The 13,288-nt window shown below is 38.5% G+C and overlaps 1 protein-coding gene across 6 annotated transcripts in view; it reads left to right on the top strand.

The window, feature by feature from the left end:
* The first annotated feature begins 1,093 nt into the window (after nt 1-1,093).
* The window catches only part of LOC148835879 (cyclin-dependent kinase-like 5), a 97,931-nt gene continuing 85,736 nt past the window's right edge, over nt 1,094-13,288 (top strand). For all 6 annotated transcript variants that reach the window (XM_088913150.1, XM_088913152.1, XM_088913151.1 and 3 more), the window contains exon 1: nt 1,094-1,179. The gene's annotated coding sequence lies outside the window, so the exon portion shown is untranslated. The remainder of the gene's footprint in view (nt 1,180-13,288) is intronic.

A 13,288-nucleotide genomic window follows, 5' to 3' on the forward strand; every position in this document is an offset into this window, starting at 1 on the left:
AGAAATCTAATACACTGCAATTCACTTGGATAGCATCCTTATGCACTATTTGAAACTGTAATAAATAATATCGTAAATGCCTAAACTCTAAGTTTAACCAGTGTTTGAATGGTCTTTTTTTTGCCATTCACGATTCAAACAGCTACCCTCTGTAACAGAATTTACATAGAAGTGTGATTCTTTAATCGATGTCAATTAACAAAGAACATCCAGGACAGTTCATGAAATGCAGTATTCTTGCATAATAAACTGGGTGAGTCAGGTAAAAGTGTAATAAATTATTCGTAAATAAGGATGTTGTTACCTCTGAATTGCATCCCATCTACACAGTTCATTTTAAGATTGTTTTTGGGTTTGTATTACCAAATGCATAGATTTATGCTCTTGGTTCTACCACTCTGTAGAAACGTAAACAGAATGAACTCAAGATGCTATTACAGTATGTGCTCTAAATTTTAAAACAGATATGTTTTTTTCAGTAGAATATTGGCAATTCCACAGCTAAAGATGGATTTACTTTAAAAATCAGTATAATTTTAATTTACAATACAACGCAGATGAGGTTTAACGACCTTATTTTAAACGGTTGCCGGAACAATTAAAATATAAAAGCATACGTACTGTATATATATTGCAACGCACATAAACGCGTTTAATGCTGCATCTAACGGATTAAGGAGCATGTGTTAAACGGCATGGTAGAAAGGGTGGCAATTGTTAGTAAAATAAAATGGGGGATGGGATATACGAAATAAACCTGTACAACAAATCTTTAACAGCAAACGCCTGTCCACCGGGGATCAGAATAGAAGGTGAACATGAACTGTCACCTACAGTATGCTCACTCAACCGGACTGGGGGGATAACTACCTCTCGGCGTTTACCGTGGGATTCCAACACTCAACCTAACTTCGGTGAAGTCCCACCTTCTTGAAGACGCCCACCTCCAAATTCTCTTCTATCATTGGATAAAGAGCAAAGGGGCGGCCCGCCAAAGGGTTCTTCTTCGTACTATGATTGGACAGACGTCTGCCAATAAACATACAGTCTCCTCGGTTACTAATAGTGCCGTGGTAGGTTGTCATCTGAAGGGGTTTGGTTACTGTTGCTGCTGCTGCTGCAATGAAAACATCAGCAGTGGAGGAGAGTGGAGACAGTCTTTTAATTGCCAAGATTTGCGTGAGTATGTTTAAGTTGTCATGTTGTGGATGCCGTGCGAATAGGCTGCAGACGTGCTGTCGGGTTGTTGTTCTCCTCGTACGCGAACATCTGTGTGTATCCTGTATATATATATGTTGTTTTTTTTTGGTTGCGAATGTGCGGTGGTCGGGGGTTCTGTAGCAGCAGCGGCAGCTGACACTTCGCCGCACGGCTCTCGTTTCGGGAATGGTGGCGGCGGGGTGCTGCGGGGGTTTGGGAGCGAGTGGTGAGCGCAGGATGATGGGGGGAGACACGTCTCGTTGAGAACTGTAATTGTGCATTAAGACGACGCCGTTAGACCTGTAGCCGAACCCGCGTCAGCCCTTCGCGGATATTTCTCGCAAGTCTTCCAGCGCGCAGCACATCGTCCGTCTGTATATCATAGACTCATTTTTGATATTAGACGAGATAGGCCTGTTTATTGTACGGTTATTAACTACGCCATTTCTGACTGATTTTTGCGTATTAGCTAAAAAAGATTGAGGGTAGATAGCCATTGATTCCGTTTTATTACTTTAGGTAATGAAGTGTTGTGTTTGTGCCACCCACCATCAGTCTACCTTATCACAGCTGCCTGATTGATACCAGGAGTATTTGACAATCGCAATGACTGGGAAAATAATTCAGTTTTTTTTTTTGAGGCGCTCACAAACATTCCATCACATTTAATTGTTCAGAAAGGGGGTTTGGTTTCATATAATTCAGGTCGCCTCTTAATAAGTGGTTGTGGTTGATGGTGTTGGGAGGGGGACGGGGGGGGCGGCGGGTGAGATTTGTCAGTAGCAACAGGGTTTTTACTGTATGACCGTAATAATGCAAATGTTAACTGAGCTTTAAGGAAACGTCAGTTAGCTCGGCCTGGTGGTCCATATGCCGGACAACGTTAATGCCGATGAAATAAATATTTTCAAGTGTCAGTATTGTGCCTGGCACTATTATAATGCTGGACTAAAGAGAGTCACGACTCAGTAGCGTTTGCAACAGTAGCAGTACTCCACCGGTGCACAATATCCAAGAGCGTCTGCCATTGGAGCAATATGGTCGTTAAAACGGTATAGAATTACTAGTTAAGCCATTTCTAAAATCATTGTTTAGTTTTTTAGCGTAACATTGAAGACTTTTAAAGGATTCCCTTCCTTAAGTATAAGCACAGTCGGAAAATACTTACGATATGAGTGGGTTTAGCAGCACTGAATGCTGTGATTTCATGTCGTCTATAAACGTTATAATTTGGCATTTTAACGTCGTCATTATTCGGTGCTTCGTAGTTGCTCACTGTATAGTTTTCACTGTATACTTAATTATCTTATACCTGGGTGATAAACCTTTCATATGATGGCTGCTGTGAGCATCATCTAGTGACCTGCGAGAGAATTCAATTAGAGTTCCTTACCAAAAACCTCTTATGCTAGCAGCTGGCGTGAATCCTATATTTCTCTCTTTTAAAGTGATCCGTTGATAGAATGTACTGATCCATACTGAAGGTTAAGGTTTCTATACTTAACAGGAATACATAAAACCTTTAAAGTTATGTCCAGACTCTTTTCCCGTATTAAATATTTATTGTTAATTTGTCGCTTTATTTGATAAAAATATTGCTTTTACTATACCAGACGATGAAAGGATTACATTAAACAGGCCTGCTTTGTTGTTTTTCCACAGAAGCAATGTCAGACATTCACAGTCTCTTTCCTGTGGAGCAGGCAGGGTGATCTTGAGGAGAGTTTTCTGTAGACGGCTGCATTGCCTCTGACTCCTGCTAGTCCAATGGCTTAAATATTTTAAAGTTCACATACATCTTGTACTTTGGGAGCTCATCTGTCGTGTTTGTTTCAGACTGTGTGCAGTATTAACATATACATTAGGAAAAAGGCACCGCATGCCAAAACTGTTGATTAATAGACCATATCTAGCTTGGAATAGGTAACGTGTGGCTTTAAAAAAACAAACTAACATATGGGCAGATATGAGTAACCTAAACCAATATTTTTCAATACAGGGGGATGTGTATCATTGTAGAGCCAAAAAAAGGGATTACAAGTGTTTATGCAGGATGAAAGGCAGATGACATGCAGACCTGTGGCAGGTGTCTCTTAGGTCCCTAGTTAAGTGGAGTGAAGTTCCTAATTAAATTTGAGTTGCTGTGGATGTTATTCAGCTTAATAGCCCTGTATCATGAAGTGAACTGCAACAATCTCCTGACAGCGAACTGGTATTACTTTATTATGCTTATTAGTTATTTTTGTTATATGTTGTTGTAAAATGTTCTTTAGCTTTTCTGAACTTTCAAAACCAATTGGACCTTTTAAAATATGTCTTTATGTAGGGTTTGGAAATCTCTGTGAAGTTCTGTAGTTATACAGAGGTTAAAAAATGCAAGGAAAATATGAATGCTCTGTTCATCATGTATTGGATTTTTTCCTGGAACTTTCCTGGTTGGAAATTTTATTTTCTCTTATTTGCCATAATTTGATTATTTACAATCGCAGCAAGTCTTAAATTCAGTCTGGCTGATGCTCCATAGACATATTTTTTGAAAATGCTATGCTTTGAAACCATATTTACGTAGATGTGATTTCTTTGTTTAAGGTCCTATTTTTAAAAGCTCTGTTTAACTGTAGTGTATTAATGTTTACCTTTTATGTTTTTATGTTTGTTCTGCTATTGCTGTCTCTTTTGATTACATATGGTTGGGAGATAAACTGATATTTATTTTGTTATGAATATCTTGAAAGAAATACCTTGACATGGTTTTGACAGATTCCTATAGATCTCTTAAAACTGAGTTTATTTTACATTTTTTGTCCAGTGTAGTCTTCAGTCTCTCTCAGATTACTACAGATATCCTTTCACTGTGGAAAGTCCCGTTCTTGCATTAGACGAAGATGGTTTACTGGCTCAGTACTTCATTTTTGTGCCTGTCTCCCTCCCTGTCCCCTTTAACCTGTTGCCTTTACCCAATATCTAATCATCGTACCGATGGACAAACAACAGTTATTTCAGTACAAAAAGATGAATTTTTAATCTGTTTTTTTTTTTGCGCATGTAGGCGTTTCTCAGAGTATACTGTCTGTGAAGGAGATGAATTTGGGGATGATATAGTTTTGAGGCATTTCTTTTATTGCAGATCTACGTGGGGGATTTGAATGGAAGAAAAACACTAGCAGCTAGGTTTTCTTAAGGTGGCTGCTGATATTTAACACGTGAAGAAAGATACTTAACCTCACACATCAAATCCATCTCAGACAATGTTTTGTTAAATTGTTTGTTTTACACAAAGGTTGCCATCATTGTTGAACTGTTAGACTTGTGTATTTTTACACTTCATTTTGCCAGTGTATTTATGCTTTTTCACATCTACAGTCCTCTTTCTCCATCGCCTTCACTGTAATACAGCGATATTTATTTCTCCACACATTCTGACTTAATCCTGTGCTGTCATCCTGTTTTGATTACATTAAAAGCTGGGTGCAAACAAAATGTTCCATTTGAATTGGGTCAGAGCAAACAGTTGTCTTTCTATTTACGTAAAAAATGCTTTCATTTGGGTACTTGATAATGCTGAGGTTTAAGCCAATACTTGCGTTAAAGATCTTGGTATAATTTATTATTTGACATTTTAATCTGTTCTCTAAAGTGTCAATAAGATATTTTGTATCTAGTTATGCAACAGTAACCAGACCCTGCTTTTCTTTAAAATTGATGATTGTAATATTCTTTTAAAATGTATTGGCAAGACCACCCTTTGAAATTATGTGGCTCTTTCCATGTCCAAGTCTTGAGAGAGACAGTCACATGGCCCCTCTCCTTTCTGGGCTATTAGATTTCACTAGATTCTAGTAATGCATGAAAAGTATTAAATGACACTGCTGCCTCGTACGTAAACATCTTACACTTGATTCATAACATTGGCTGGTGTACCAGTGCTGACTCGGTGATTGTGCCCTAAATGACAAGTGTGTGTACCATTGCAAATTGGTCCTTTTTGATCTTGAACACCACGGCTAAAAGAGAAAGGTGTTAACATATTGGATTTGGAAGTCCGAGTCAGTGACTTTAAGATTGTAACTACATTGTAAGTTAAACTTTTTATTTTTTGTCAGGAGAAAAAAAACTGTTTGTGATTAAGCACCTTTCTTACAACAAACAATTGTTTGTTTTTACAGTTCTGTGCATTACAGAACCTAGGGATGCCTGCCAACAAAAAGCTTTTTAAATTATAGCCTGCTGATGTCAAATACAATACGACTGTGCTTACCCCTCTTGAACCTCTTTCTTGTAAGCGATATAAAGATTTGCATCAGTGATCTTACCAAATAGATGAAATATGTGAAAAATACTTTTTTTAAATGTGTTTTGTGATGAATTAAAACTTCTTGTGTTGCTTTAATTGTAATGGTTACAAATCTGTAGAACTTAATTAAGAGCTAATTAAACGTTAGTATATTTGTGGGCTCAAAAATACCCAGATACTTTAGGTTTTTCAACTTGTATAAGGTAGGCATGGTCATCAGTCCAATACTCCTTATTTTAGTACTGTGGAAGATGCAAGCAGATTGATAAGGGTTTGCACACCTGGTCTGTAGATGATCACTGGAGCCTCTTCATATAGACTATATTTAATGGATAGTGTTTTTCATTTTTTATTTCATTTTGTGTTCTCTAGTGGGTCTTAAATTTAGTATTCTACTAGCAGAAAAAAATGTCCTGAAAACATATCTGTGAGAAAAAGAAAACTAGACAGAAAATAAAATTTGGAATACAAATATGCAAGACACACATGAATCTGCTGCTGTGTTGTCCACGAAGAGCTATTTTGACCTCTGCCTTCATGGAGAGATGCAGGGCTTGTCATATCCTCAAAGGAAGCTGCGTTCCAAGTGTGTGAACAGCACCTACTGTATTTGGAGAATCCACATATCCACATAGATGGCTGGATTTGGTTTGACTGGGATTGCTACAGGGTACAATTTCCTCTAAATTTGCTGTAAACAGTAGGTGTTTGATCAAGAAATTTGGATTGTCAACCTACCGTGTTCTCTGACCATTTTTTTGCAAATAAAGGAGGAGGAGCTGTGATGAAATCTTTGATTGGCTGGTCTGTTTCATATCCTTTTCATACCAGTTTAATTTGTTTTCACTATTGAAGCTGGACACAGAAGTGAAACATTAATGATCTCTCATTGACCATGCCTAGTTTCAGTGAGTGCTATCTGTGTAGTCTCAGGTTCGGATTTGCATTACCATTTGTAATCAGTTAGATAAGAATTTATAAAGCTAGTGTGTATGACATATTCGCTTTCACCACTAATGTGAATGTCAAAATCTAGTTATGAGCCTTAATGCTTATTGATCAGTCATTGGTTAAATGATGTTTTGGTTTCTTGTTTCCCAAAAAAGTGACTCTACATGGTGATACAAATGTTGAAACACAATTTGCTCTTGTTTTATCTTCTCCTTTTTCCCTGTCCTTGTGCAGGTGATTTCACAGCACTGTCACTTGGTCATCATGGCCTTAGAAAACGGGGAATATTCACCCAATTACTTCTTCCATGACAGGAAAACATGCCTTCAATAATTTGGGAAATATACAGCTTTTCTATGAACCCATTATATGTGAGATTTTTTTCCGGATGCATTTCAGTGACTCATTTCATTTCAATCTCTCAGGGTGCGATAAATCATAAATTAGATCAATTATGAGCCAAGATGGAATACATTTTTGGATGAGTCAGTATAAAATAGTCACCATGGTATCTGAAACCTCTCAATTTTGCAGTAAGTCTTTAATAACAAGTAAGGTTTATCCTACAAGTGGGGTCCTAAGTTTGACATACACCATGCACTTAATTAATCTTAGGTCAGTTATCATATAATATAGGTTTAGTCATTTCTTACTCTGTATACATTTGAAAAGAATAGTTTCTTTTATTTTTATTGATATGCTACAATTATTGTTGTTAAATTCAATAGTGTTTCTATGCAGTGCTAGCTCTGGAGCCATAAGACCAGGATCTACTGTACATCTGCTACTTGTGGCTTTTCCTTTCAACTCCTTGGCCCTTAAACTATGTTTTTCCACATAGTGATGGCTGGTGTGTGAAATGCCAATGGTCCATGAAATGTTCTTGTTCAGAGAAATAGAATATTTTTTCAGCTCTTTGTGATCAATTTACCTGTACTGTGGGACATCTTGTGTGTTTTCTCAATGCTTATTGTGGGTGTTATTTTATAAAGGTTATTGAGTTGTTGGTTTTGCTTGACAAGCCTGAGCAGCCAGCATTGAAGTGGACCGGTGATCTATCAGTTCGGTTCACAGAGATGTCAGTTTTTGCACTATAATGAACTGTCAAACCATAGATATTTCAGGCGTGGAACGCATCAGTGCAGCTGGTGCTTGGAGTCGGGGTCATTTCAGAGTCTATGGGGAAAAATGAAGTTAAAGTCCTGTGGGAAAGGGAACAGTATTAGAACTTGGTAGGCAGTGGCCGTCTGAAGGTTTGGGATGTCGTAGAGCCATGATAAATATTAGTTAAGCGAAACAAACCAGGACTCAAACATTTGGCAAAATGTGCTGCTGCTATGAGTCTCAGGAGAGACTCCTTCTGCTTAAGTCAGAATACTCATGTTTGGGCAGTCTCTAGGCCAAACACTGGGCTTTGAAATTGCACTGTGGGTCTGAATGGGACATTACAAGGAAGAAAGAACTGGCCTGGAGGGAGAAGTAGCCAAAAGTGTAAAAGTCTTTAATGATTTACAGATATACAGGCTAAATCCTTACAATTACATGGGGGCCAAGCAATTGTGTTTTTATTATACATCATATTGCAGAATTTTTTTTTCCCATCGGATTTATGTCATTTTAATGTCACACGAGAGTGAGTGGGTACATACAGCAGGATGAATAACATATAAAAATTACTGGGCTGAGTGCTTAAGGAAAATAAAATTAGTTTTATTCATTGTTTTATAAAGTATGCATAAAAGATTACATGGGGAGAGTTTGTTGAATGTCTGCCTGTGATGAACAATTAAAAATCCATCACTCAATTTTCTAACCACTTTATCCAACAGAGGATCTCGTGGGTGCTGGAGCCTATCCCAACAAGCAACGGGTGCAAAACGGGATACATCCTGGGCAGGGCGTCAATGCATCGCAGGACACACAGACACGGACACACACATACTCATACCGGGATCAATTTTCCCAGGGAAGCCCACAGGAACATAGGGACAACATGTAAACTCCATGCAGATAGCACTCCAGGTCCAGGATTTTTAATTCTGGGCCTCAGCACCATGAGGCAGCAACGATAACCACTGCATCAGTGTGCTGCCCTTAATTGAAAGTCATATTTTCATATGTGGCATCTTCAGTTTTGGTTTCCCTTGTTCCAGTGCGGAGAGCAAGTCCAATTCCTCTTGATAGATTTGAACCGGGGCCTACTCGCCTGTATGATACAAACGTTCATTGGACCAAACCAAATGACCTTATATCTCAATACCTCAGCCTTGCTGTTTTGTCTAAGTTTGCTTAGATGACCAGTCCCGCTTCGAAAGTCTGCCTCTAGTTCTGTAAATTTTAAAAATATACCTTGGCCAGATTGCGAGTGTCTGGTACACTTTTGAGAGGGCTGTAAGTTAGACAAGTGCTCTGAGATTGCAGAAGGAAAAAAGGTTATACTGAAGTGCATGCTAGCTGCTGTATCATTCTGACAATAGCATTCTCCACAGAGAAAAGGATCCCGTCTTTCAGACACTGGATGTAATGATTAAGTGCTGGTAAAAGAACGGTCTAAATGGCAGAGCCCTGAAGTGCACAGCATGCAGAAGAGGCAGCTGTGGAGAGGAAAAGGGTATCGTTCATTTTTGGGGTTTAAGCCCACCTGCTGAGTTTTGCTTCTTTAACGTTTTTCGTCTTGCTGTATCTGAGGTTCTACAGCATATGTTGTTTTGACCTCTTTTTAATTTGATAAAATGCATGGATTTGCACAGGTCATGAAAATAATACCTTTGGCCAAATATAACCCAGAATAAATAGATTGTCCTACTCCAGGTGCTCCAAAAATCATTATCACTTTCCAACATATGTCCAAACCCTGGTATCTTCTCTATTTATTGCTGATGCCAGACAAAATGGAAGTACTGTAAAGAGAGAGTTATGCCTGCAGCTGCTCTAGTCATTCTAGTGATGTGTTTTCTTGTCCAGTTGAAGTGTCAGCAGTTAAGGTGTTCAAGGTCTGCACACACGAATCCCTCATGATGGTGATTTCAGAAAGATCCTGTCTTACTTGCTGCTGGATAAGTGTCAGTAACCAGTGTTGCTACATTTAATAATATACTGTGTACAGTATGACCCTATTGTCCTCTTGTTTTGGTAGTTCTTCACTTAAATAATATTTTCTTTCCTTTAAGACCTAAGAACTTAAGAGATAAAAAGATTTTGTTTTGGCCATATTAGTTTCTCACTTGATCAAAAAACATCTCACCAAGCAATTTCAAGTTTTTCTTGATTGGGTTTCTTGTTCCACAAACCCCTTAATTCTTTTGTGAAAAGTTCTTCCAGATCTCTGGTTTGAATTGTCACTCAGTGGGCCTAGTTGCTTGGATTTAGTGAAATCTTGAAGGATTTGAAAACCTTACTCTGGAGTTCCTGGAGCGGAGTACTGGGCACATTTAAAAATGAGATGTTTGTATTGTAGGTCAAATAGGTTTAGAATATTGGTGTGCACCATCGTTATGAACGTATTATAATATGAACAGTCTTTTCTGCACAGCATGATTCACATCTTTGCCTAGTCCATTAGATAGGTGCATCTCACTGCTTCACTTTTTGAAGATAATTAAGGCATCATCATGTTATTTTTTATCAGAAATGTGAAGACCACTTAATTCTGTCTTCCTTGCTCCATCTGTATTTACCGAGTTATGTTTTTGGCACATCTATTGCATGATTTAACACGCCTAACTAATGAGCTCAGTCATTTGGTGTGAAGGTGGATATTTTTCTATCAGGTCTGTTGAGTTACCTGTTGTAATATTGTCAAATGCAATGTCTCTGATGGCTCCCTTGAGCTGTAAAGAGTGTCAAATAGACATGGTAAAACATGACAGTTCAATAGGAGTTTACCGAATCTAGCTGTTCTGAACAATTTTCTTTTAAGACCTTCTCTGAAGTGACTTATTTCTATTGGATACAGTTAAAACTCTTAAATCTCAAAACTAGGCTCTGCTACATATGTAGTCTCTAGAGTGCTTTCAATTAAAGAATTGCCAGCCTTTTATCTGTCCTCGGGTGCATTTAGCTTTTTTTGTTGTTGTTGTTGTTGTTGTCTTCAAATAAGTATTTTAAACACAAAAGCAAAACCTACATGTTCATTTGCATTTACTTTCAAGTTCTTTTTTTCAATATTTATAGTTAAAACTGAATTATTTTAGGTACAGTGATATTAAAGTTTAAAAATTGAGACGCATCAAGTGAGATGTAATTGGCCAATATAAAGCTGAGAATTCCTTTTAAATTGAAAACACTTTGCTGACCGCACAGAGCAGAGCCCAAGTTAATAATTTAATAGCATCACAACTTTCAACTGTAAAGTGTTAATTCAAAGCAGGTTTTGAAGGATAATGGTTTGTAACAGCTGTAGTCTGTTAACCTCTACATTTTAATTAAAACTTTTCTTCAGTGTTAATTAATCTGTATTTATCAGTATTTTGCTCTTTTCTCAAATCACTATTTTCAGGAATCCAGTTTTGTGGATACTGTAATTTAGAGTCTTGTTCCCCAGCAGCACTGTCCCATCCTGTACAGTACTTTTGCTCTTGGTTGTGCATTCTCTGGTTTGTCTCTCATGCTGAAGACTTTATTCCAGGGGGATCTTGTAACTGCTTTGTCCTTGCCAGGGGCAGGCTTTGAATTGACCAGTCTAAACAATGTTCACTCACTTTGTGAAATCCATAACGATTTAAATTCAAGTGGCATTGAAAAGATGGAGGTTATTCTCCTCTTAAAATGTGTCTGGATATAAATGATTGACAACACTTATATTATACAGTATGTTAGATTTCGGAAACATGCAGCGATTCATTTCAGTTTCTTTAGCTCAAGAAAATCCAGGTAACATGGGAAAACACTCTGTGGAAGTGCATTTAAAACTGACAACATGAGGCACTAGTTTATTCAAAGGGTGGTGGTAGTGTGGAGTAAATTACCCAGGATTGTTATCGAAGAAGACATTCCTAACTTATTTAAAGAAAAAGCTGGGTGAGATTCCTGGATCAATTAATTTCTAACCAACAAATGAGCCAGGTGGCCCATCCACTTGTTTGTAACCAGGGGGAAGAGGATGCTTTGATACCATAAGGTCAGCAGAGACAACTGAGACATTATTGTGGACCTTTTAAGTGTATGAGAGCTGTCAGCAGTGCTCAGGAAGCACTGCTTTGAGGTCTCTAGTGGGTTTTGGAATTGTTCCTGACAGTCCCAGTTCTCCTGCCTGGTGCGATTGAGATCATGGGCAGCGTAGCCTGTGAGACAGAGCAGACTTGACAGGACACAAGAGCCAGCAAAGAGGCTATAGGCTGAGGAGACACAGGCCAAAGAGCCTGAAGGAGGCGTGGTGGTGATGGAGAGAGGCAGGAAGGACAGGGAGGGGATGAGCTTGTGAGCTCAGAAAGAGGAAGGAGAAAGCTAATGTCTCGTCTTGCATCAAGGGCAGTCAATCTTGGTGCTGGGATTTTAGGCGATTTAAAAGTCTTTGCCCTGGCTGATCTTTAGTGTAGCGAGCAGCAGCACCTGCAATTAAGCAATTAAGAATCAATTCAGTATTTAGGTAATTGCAAGGTTCAGAGTCCTGCAATGGTGTGGAATCTGGAGGCCAGGGTTGACTACCCCTGTCTTACACCTTTACAGCCACCCTTAGCCATGCTTGCAAGAGAAAAGTGTTGTTCTGTGAGGGGGGCTAAGTGTAGTGAGCAGCAGCACCTGGGCTAATTGAGCAGTTAAGTGATTCTGTGAGGAGTGCTCAGTGCGGTATACACTGAGGACTTTCCAGAGAATGTAACATGAGGACCAGTAATGGAGTGCTGGGAGAAAAAAACACATTTCTTGCTGTAGAGCGTTTCATAGTTTCCTGCTTGTGTATGCTATAATTATGAAGGTAATTTATTTTAAAGCTTAAGTTTAGATGGAATTTCGTTATAAAAAGTGGTATTTGACCACATGGCAGAAAAACGCATAGATCTCTAATGCACTTAAATAGGTTTGGTGTTATTTAATTTAAATCTCTCTCATTTGGTTTGAAATAATGGAACAAAGTTCCAAAATATTCAGTGGTTTTTCAATGTCCAATTTATCTATCAGGATTCAGGCTGAGATCACTGTTAACATTACATTTTAGACTAGAGACGCATTTAATGCTGGTTTGAATCCTATCTTCAAAACAGCCCTTAACAGTATAATGTGTCAGTACAGTGATTAACATCAGGTCCTTTGTTTATTTTCATAATGTTTTCCAATGCCAGTTTTGGAAATGAATTAAGGATCTTTGCCTATTGTGATCCTTCCTGCATCTGCAGCCTGAGAATTTTGGAAGGTTCTCATTCTTGGTTTCTCAAAACAAGATAAAAATGATGTTTTTTGCCACCGATCTGTCTTGCGTTCTTGCAAGCCGAGCTAATGAACATATCTGATATTAGTAATTTTTCCTGAAACTGCCATTGCATTTGCCTGACATCATTAGAGCAAACTTGTAATCACCTGGTGGGAGTGCAGCTTTTGGCTACGCATCATCTCTTAAATGCTCTAAAGTTGGAGCCACACCTCAAGCTGTCCAAACATTTTCTCTTAAATTTTGGTGCTCTGACAAATTCAGATAAAAGAGGTTGTTTTGTAAGACTTGCTCCTCTATTTGGCAAAACAGACATGCCATGACTTCAAGACAAGCAGCTGTTTTGTTTCCACACAGCTTTTTCCTCAGAAGAGGAAGCAGCTGTGTCCTGTTACGGACAGCGGTACAGCAGAAACAGTTGCCGTGACCATCCTCTGCCCTTGGTGTCACTGTCTCTTTGAAGACAAGGCCGTACTCCC

This window comes from Atractosteus spatula, chromosome 4, assembly GCF_055471065.1.
Source record: "Atractosteus spatula isolate fAtrSpa1 chromosome 4, fAtrSpa1.hap1, whole genome shotgun sequence".
Taxonomy (NCBI): domain Eukaryota; kingdom Metazoa; phylum Chordata; class Actinopteri; order Semionotiformes; family Lepisosteidae; genus Atractosteus; species Atractosteus spatula.